At 40.2% G+C, this 7,917-nt stretch overlaps 1 non-coding gene across 1 annotated transcript; it reads right to left on the bottom strand.

Annotated features, from left to right (window-relative positions):
- Positions 1 to 4,692: 4,692 nt before the first annotated feature.
- LOC141702895 (small nucleolar RNA R71) lies at positions 4,693 to 4,799 on the bottom strand. The gene has a single exon (XR_012567286.1). It is a non-coding gene; the product is annotated as a small nucleolar RNA R71 (small nucleolar RNA).
- Between the last annotated feature and the right edge of the window lie 3,118 nt (positions 4,800 to 7,917).

The following is a 7,917-nucleotide window of genomic DNA, read 5'->3' as shown; positions in this document are numbered from 1 at the left end:
ATAGTCACTTGCATCGCACATCATCTCAAAAGGTTCATTCCAATCAGGTGCAGTTATGACATGTGTCGTGATTATACTCTTCTTCAAGAACTCAAAAGCAGCTAGGCACTCGTCATCAAACTTGAATGGGACATCCTTCTCCAGAAAATTGCACAAAGGTTTAGAAATTTTTGAAAAGTCCTTAATAAACCGTCTGTAGAAGCCCGCATGACCAAGAAAACTGTGAACTCCCTTAACAGAAATTGGTGGAGGAAGATTTTCGATGACCCCCACTTTGGCTTTGTCCACCTCAAGACCCTTACTAGAGACTTTGTGCCCAAGAATAATGCCATGTCGCATCATAAAGTGGCATTTCTCCCAGTTGAGAACCAGATTGGTCTCAACACACCTTTTAAGAACGTCGCCTAGATTTTGCAAGCACTCATCAAATGAATCTCCAAACACAGAGAAATCATCCATGAACACCTCTACATTATGACCAATCATGTCAGAGAAGATAGCCATCATACATCTCTGAAATGTGGCAGGTGCCCCACATAAACAAAAGAAACCCTTCTATAGGCGAAAGTACCAAATGGAAAAGTGAAAGTAGACTTCTCCTGATCATCCGGAGCAATGCAAATTTGATTATCGCCCGAATAGCCATCCGAAAGACAATAGTACTCATGCCCAACCAATATGTCAAGCATCTGAACAATAAACAATAGAGGGAAGTGATCTTTTCTCGTGGCCTTGTTCAGCTTCCTGTAATCCATACAAACTCTCCACCCCATGACTGTTCGAGTAGGAATAAACTCATTTTTCTTATTAGCAACAAATGTGATACCTCATTTCTTTGGTACACACTGAACTAGACTCACCCAAAAAACTGTCAGAAATGGGATAGATGATCCCTGCATCCAGCCACTTAAGAATTTCCTTCTTCACAACTTCCTTCATGATGGGATTAAGCCTTCTTTGTTTCTTAACAGTAGGCTTGCTACCTTCCTCTAACAGAATTTTATTCATACAATAAGAAATGATGATTCCCTTAATATCTGCGATCATCCATCCAATTGCCGATTTGAACTCTCTCAAAATTCTTAAGAGTTTTTCCTCACCACTACCTGAAAGGTCAGATGCAATAATAACAAAAAAAGTAGATGCATCACCTAAAAAAGCATACCTTAAGGGTTTAGGTAATGGTTTAAGCTCAAGTGTATGAGCTTTCTCGATAGATGGCTTGAGGCTCTTAGGAGATTTGTTCAGCTCCTCCATTCTAAGAGATTCTAAAGGCATATCCATCTTCCTCTTCCAGGGAGAAGTATTCAGATATTACAATTGCTCATCACCTTCATCATCTTCGCTATCAGAATTCCCCAATAAGGCCTTTTCTAAGGCATCAGACCTTAGCAATTGATCAAGTTCTAAAGTAACTACAGAATCGACCAACTCCACCTTTAAGCACTCCTCATTTTCTGTAGGTAACTTCATAGCATTGAACACATTAAAAGTTACATCCTGATCCAGCACTCTCATGGTAAGCTCACCCTTCTGCACATCAATCAAGGTTCGTCCAGTGGCTAAGAAAGGTCTTCCCAAGATTATGGGAATCTTCTTATTCTCCTCGAAATCAAGAATTACAAAATCAGCAGGAATCATGAGTTTATCCACCTTGACCAAAACATCATCAACAATTCCCCATGGGTAAGTAATAGAATGATCGGCCAATTCCAAAGTCATATAAGTAGGCTTTGGATCTGGTAAGTCCAACTTCTTGTATATTGACAAAAAAATCAGATTGATGCTAGCTCCCAAGCCACATAAGCATTTGTCAAATGACATTTTTCCAATGGTGCAAGGAATAATGAAGCTTCCAGGATCTTTAAGCTTCGGAGGCAACTTATGTTGCACCACAGCATTGCATTCCTCCGTGAGAGAGACTGTCTCTAAATCATCGAGCTTCACCTTCCGAGAGAGAATACCTTTCATAAACTTTGCATAACTAGGCATCTGTTCAAGAGCTTCAGCGAAAGGTATGTTAATGTGAAGTTTCTTGAACACCTCCAGAAACTTCTCAAACTGCTTATCCAGCTTTTTCTTCTGCAGCCTCTTAGGAAAGGGAGGTGGAGGATATATCTGTTTCTCCCCTGTATTACCCTCAGTGGGAGTGTGTTCAACAGTAGTCTTCCTTGGTTGCACTTCATCTTCCTTCTGCTCTTCTTCCTCAACCACAGTTTCTTCATCCAAAACTTGAGAGTGTTCAGAATTTGCAACCTTCCCAGACCTCAATGTAATTGCCTTTACTTGCTCCTTTACTTCCTTCTTTCCTGGTACTTCAGTGTCACTAGGAAGTATACCAGGTTGACGATTCAGCAAGGCATTGGAAATTTCCCAATTTGATTTTCCAAGTTCTTGATAGAAACCGCTTGACTCTTGCACATGAGCCTCAACTCCTCCAATTCAGATTTTTCATTCGACTGTTGCAGCTGGAGTTGTTTCCTTGGTGCATATTACGGTTGCTGAAAACTAGGGGGGTCGTACTGCTTTGCTGGATATTGCTGGTAAGTCTGCTGAACCGCATTCTGAGTGTTACTCCAGCTAAAGTTAGGATGATTGCGGTTGTTAGGATGATAGGTGGTGATAAGTGGCATTTTATATCACTTAGAGTGTCTCATAACGGCTTGAATTGGTGTCTTGAACTCAAGTATTTTATGTATTTGACGTGTTTTCTAGTGTTTTTGCATTCCAGGGTATAACTTGCTTAGATAGGTGGTTTTCATCAAATAAAGCTTAAGGAAGTGCTTGGAATCAGTCTAGGGGTGTTGAGCGAAGAAATCAGCAAAAACAGAAGAAAAATAAAGTATTTTGCAGAAGGGTAGCAAGCGGCCGCGCGCCAGGAGCAGGCGTCCGCGTGCTAGCAAGCGGCCGCGTGGAGACAGCAGGCGACCGCGTGCTTGCGGAATTTTAGAATCTGGATTTTATTAATTCAAGTACAATTGGGCTTTTGTTGGCGCTGGTTCTCTTGGGCTATTATATAAACCTTATGGGAAGACGTTTTCTTCATCAAGAGCAAGGGCAAGAAGATTGAGAGGACCGTTTTAGCACGCAACAACAAAGAAGAGGAAGCATACGTTTATCTTGTGATTCTTTTAATTCGTTGTAACAGTGGATGCTAGTTTTCTTTTTGCTTTAAACCTTAATACTCTTGTGATGTACTTCATTATTTATTAAGTATTTTTATTAGCCTTATATCGTTGTGTTATTATCATGCTTTCATATGAACCCATGGTGACGATGAGTTCTATTATGGGCTAATCGTGATCATGGGATCCTAGCGGATTTACCAATGGAATTTTTTAGTTAATTGTTTCATACATTGGTATGTGGTGATTGTATGATATCTAGTATAGGTTGTGCTTATTCATCTTAAATACATCGCGAACATGTAAGATAGGTTGTTAATCTCTTGTGAAGCGACAGTGAATCTTGAGATTTAGAACTTGCCATGCTAGAATAGGTTCATGTATTGTATGCATGATTAGTGGGTAACTCTAACCGTTTTACTTGCCCTGTGTAATCATCATGAATAACTTGCGCTTAAATCGTTATGTTGTCAAATTCTATAGACATATAGGGTCTCAATATAATTGATGCCTATTCAACTTCTATCTTAATTGTGGATGCTTGGTAGAATGGTATTCGTACAATGAAAGTTGGCGTTTATCAGTTTCGTGTTGTTCGATTAATATCATCACCATTACATGCTGAGGTTAATAACAATAACTATTGAATGAAGTAGTAATGAAGTTAGGTTCTCATGTGTGTTTAATATTGTTAATTCAAGTGTTTAATTCTCGTAGTAATTATTAGTTTATCAAAATTAATTGTTATTGTCTTGGCATTGAAGAATAATCATACATTGGTGAGTAAGTGTTAATTAAATATAATTAATCAGAGTCTCTGTGGGAACAAACTAAAAATCATTCTATATTACTTGCGAATGCATATACTTGCGTGATTTATTTAGCGCATGCTTTGTGCCTAATAAGTTTTTGGCGCCGCTGTCAGGGACTTGGTGTTAATTTGTTTAGTTTATGTACTTGCCATCAGTGGTCATTAGGATTCATTGATTAAGACTTGTTACTTACTGCTTCCGGTTGTGTTTCAGGTACTCTAGCGAGCGTTTATGCAAACACATTCTCGCACTCACAAGATAAATCTGGATAAAGCTGAGGAGACAGATAAAGCTCTTGACTTTCTAGAGAAGCTAGTTATTGAAGATTCGGATAAAGAGAGTGAAATGAAAGAACCGAAACAATGGGTGATCGTCTAGCTCAAGCTGATCAGGCTCTTATGGACTTTTCTCGGCCTAAAATTGATGACATTCAATCAAGCATCATTCATCCGGCTATTCAGGCCAACACTTTTGAAATCAAGTCGGGGACTATTCAGATGGTACAGAATTCTGTTTCTTTCGGAGGGGCGGCGACTGAAGATCCCAACATGCATATCAGGAATTTTGTCGAGATCTGTAGTACTTTCAAATATAATGGTGTCACTGATGAGGCTATCAAGCTGAGGCTTTTCCCATTCTCTCTAACGGATAAAGCTAAGGATTGGTTACATTCTTTACCAGCTGGGTCCATCACTACTTGGAAAGATCTTGCGCAAAAGTTTCTGGTGAAATTCTATCCAATGGCCAAAACTGCAGCTATGAGGAGTGCTCTTACTCAGTTTGTACAGAAACTAGGAGAATCTATGTGTGAAGCTTGAGAGCGCTACAAAGAGATATTGAGAAAGTGTCCACATCATGGTACGCCTGACTGGATGGTGATCACAGGTTTCTACAATAGTTTGGGGGTCCAATCTCGACCCATGCTCGATGCAGCTTCTGGAGGCGCCTTGTGGGCCAAAAGCTATACTGAGGCCTATAATCACCCAACTCAAAGGATGATGCTTGGGAAAGTAGCAGGTATTCTGGAAGTTAATGCAGCTACAGCTATTACAGCACATCTCACGGTACTGACTATGAAGGTCGATTCTTTAACCAACTATGGCATAAATCAATTATCTAGTGTCTGTGAGCTTTGTACAGGCTCTCATGCTACGGATCAGTGTTCTCTTGTTAATGAATATGTTCAGTATGTGAACAATTTCCAAAAACCGCAGCAGCCTGTTCCCGCTACTTATCATCCAAATAACAGAGATCATCCCAATTTCAGCTGGAGCAATAATCAGAATGCTGTTCAGAAATCATATCAACAAGCTGCAAATAAATAGTTTAATCCACCTGGATTCCCGCAACCTCAGCAATTTGCTCAAAGGAAACCATATCCTCAACAAGGAGGTGCTGCTCCACCTTCTGTTGCTGATTTCGAGAAGTTAAAGTTGTTGTGCAAAAGTCAGGTTGTTTATACATGGAAAATCAAATTAGACAAATAACCAATGCCTTGCTCAATTGTCAACCTGGAACACTTCCCAGCGATACTGAAGTGCCAGGAAGGAAGGAAGCTAAAGAGCAAGTCAAAGCTATCACCTTAAAGTCTGGAAAAGTTGCTAATGCTGAAAAAGCAAAAGATGTAGAAGTTGAAGTTATAGATGAAGAAGGAATGCAAAAGGAGAAAGAGGGGGAACCAAGGAAGATTACTGTTAAACACACTCTGCCTGAGGGTAATACAGGGGAGAAACAACTCTATCCTCCACCACCTTTTCCTAAGCGATTATAAAAACAAAAGCTGGAAAAGCAATTTGGTAAGTTTTTGGAGATGTTCAAGAAACTTCACATCAACATACCTTTCGCTGAGGCTCTTGAGCAAATGCCTAGTTATGCGAAATTCATGAAAGGTATTCTTTCGAGGAAGGTGAAACTGGATGATCTTGATACCGTTGCTCTGACGGAAGAGTGCAGTGCTGTGCTGCAACAAAAGTTACCTCCAAAGCTTAAGGATCCAGGTAGCTTTACCATTCCTTGCTCCATTGGCAAGTTGTCATTTAACAAATGCATTTGCGATTTGGGAGCAAGCATAAATCTGGTGCCGTTGTCTATCTTCAAAAAGCTGAATTTTCCTGATCTGAAGCCCACCTACATGTCTCTACAATTGGCTGATCATTTGATTACATACCCACGAGGCGTGGAGGACGTGCTAGTAAAGGTGGACAAGCTCATCTTTCCTGCAGATTTTGTCATTCTGGATTTCGAGGAAGATAAGAAGATTCCCATAATCTTGGGAAGACCTTTCTTAGCTACAGTCCGTACCTTGATAGATGTGCAAAAAGGTGAACTCACTATGAGGGTGCAAGATCAAGATGTGACATTCAATGTGTTCAATGCGATGAAATTCCCTATGAAAGATGAGGAGTGCTTCAAGGTGGATTTGGTCGATTATGTAGTTACTTCAGAACTTGATCATGTGCTAAGGTCTGACGCATTAGAAAAGGCCTTATTGGGGGATTTCGACAGTGAAAATGATGAAGGCAATGAGCAGTTACAATATCTAAATGCTTCTCCTTGGAAATGGAAGTTAGACATGCCATTTGAATCTCTTGGTAATACTGATCTCAAGAATGCTGAGGAAAAGCTCAAACCATCTATTGAGGAAGCACCTACTTTGGAGCTTAAACCACTGCCTGAACACTTGAGGTATGCCTTTTTAAGTGATGCATCTACTTTGCCTGTTATTATTGCATCTGACCTTTCAGGTAGTGATGTGGACAAGCTCTTGAGGATTCTGAGAGAATTCAAATCGGCCATTGGATGGACTATAGCAGATATAAAAGGATCATCCCTTCGTACTACATGCATAAAATTCTGCTAGAGGAAGATAGCAAGGCGACTGTTGAGCAACAGCGAAGGCTTAATCATATCATGAAAGAAGTGGTGAAGAAAGAAATTCTAAAATGGCTGGATGGAGGAATCATATATCCTATTTCTGACAGTTCTTGGGTGAGCCCCGTGCAATGTCTACCTAAGAAAGGAGGTATTACTGTGGTAGCAAATGAGAAGAACATGCTCATCCCCACTCGAACAGTCACAGGATGGAGGGTATGCATGGACTACAGTAAGTTGAATAAAGCCACGAGGAAAGATCACTTCCCTCTCCCATTCATTGATCAGATGCTTGACAGGTTGGCTAGTTATGAGTATTATTTTCTTCTAGATGGCTATTCGGGCTACAATTAAATTTGCATTGCACCAGAAGATCAAGAGAAGACTACTTTTACTTGCCCATTTGGCATGTTTGCTTTTTGCAGAGTTTCTTTTGGCTTATGTGGTGCACCTGCCACTTTTCAGGGATGCATGATGGCTATATTCTCTGATATGATTGGAAATAATGTCGAACTGTTCATGGACGACTTCTTCTTCTTTGGACATTCATACGATGAATGCTTGAATAATCTCCGTTTGGTGCTCAAAAGGTGTGTTGAGACCAATCTGGTGCTTAATTGGGAAAAATGTCACTTCATGGTGCAACAAGGCATCATTCTTGGGCATAAGATCTCTAGTAAAGGTCTTGAGGTGGATAAAGCCAAGGTGGGCATCATTGAAAATCTTCCGCCACCTATTTTTGTGAAAGGAATTCATAGCTTTCTTGGTCATACGGGTTTTTATCAGCATTTCATCAAGGACTTCTCTAAGATATCTAAGCCATTGTGCAACTTGCTCGAGAAAGATGTGCCTTTCAAATTTGATGATGAATGCTTGGCAGCATTCGAGACTCTTAATAAGAGTTTAATCATCGCACCAGTTATTACGGCATATGATTGGAGAGAACCTTTTGAGATGATGTGTGATACAAGTGATTATGCAGTGGGAGCAGTTCTTGGGCAGTGAAAGACTAATATCTTTCATGTGGTCTACTATGCTAGGAAGACGCTAAATAGAGCCCAACTGAACTACACCACTACTGAGAAGGAGCTCTTGGCTATAGTTTTTAG

This window comes from Apium graveolens, unplaced genomic scaffold (genome assembly GCF_009905375.1).
Source record: "Apium graveolens cultivar Ventura unplaced genomic scaffold, ASM990537v1 ctg5854, whole genome shotgun sequence".
NCBI lineage: Eukaryota > Viridiplantae > Streptophyta > Magnoliopsida > Apiales > Apiaceae > Apium > Apium graveolens.
The sequence above is the reverse complement of the archived record's forward strand: the minus strand, read 5'-3'. Positions and strand labels throughout refer to the sequence as shown.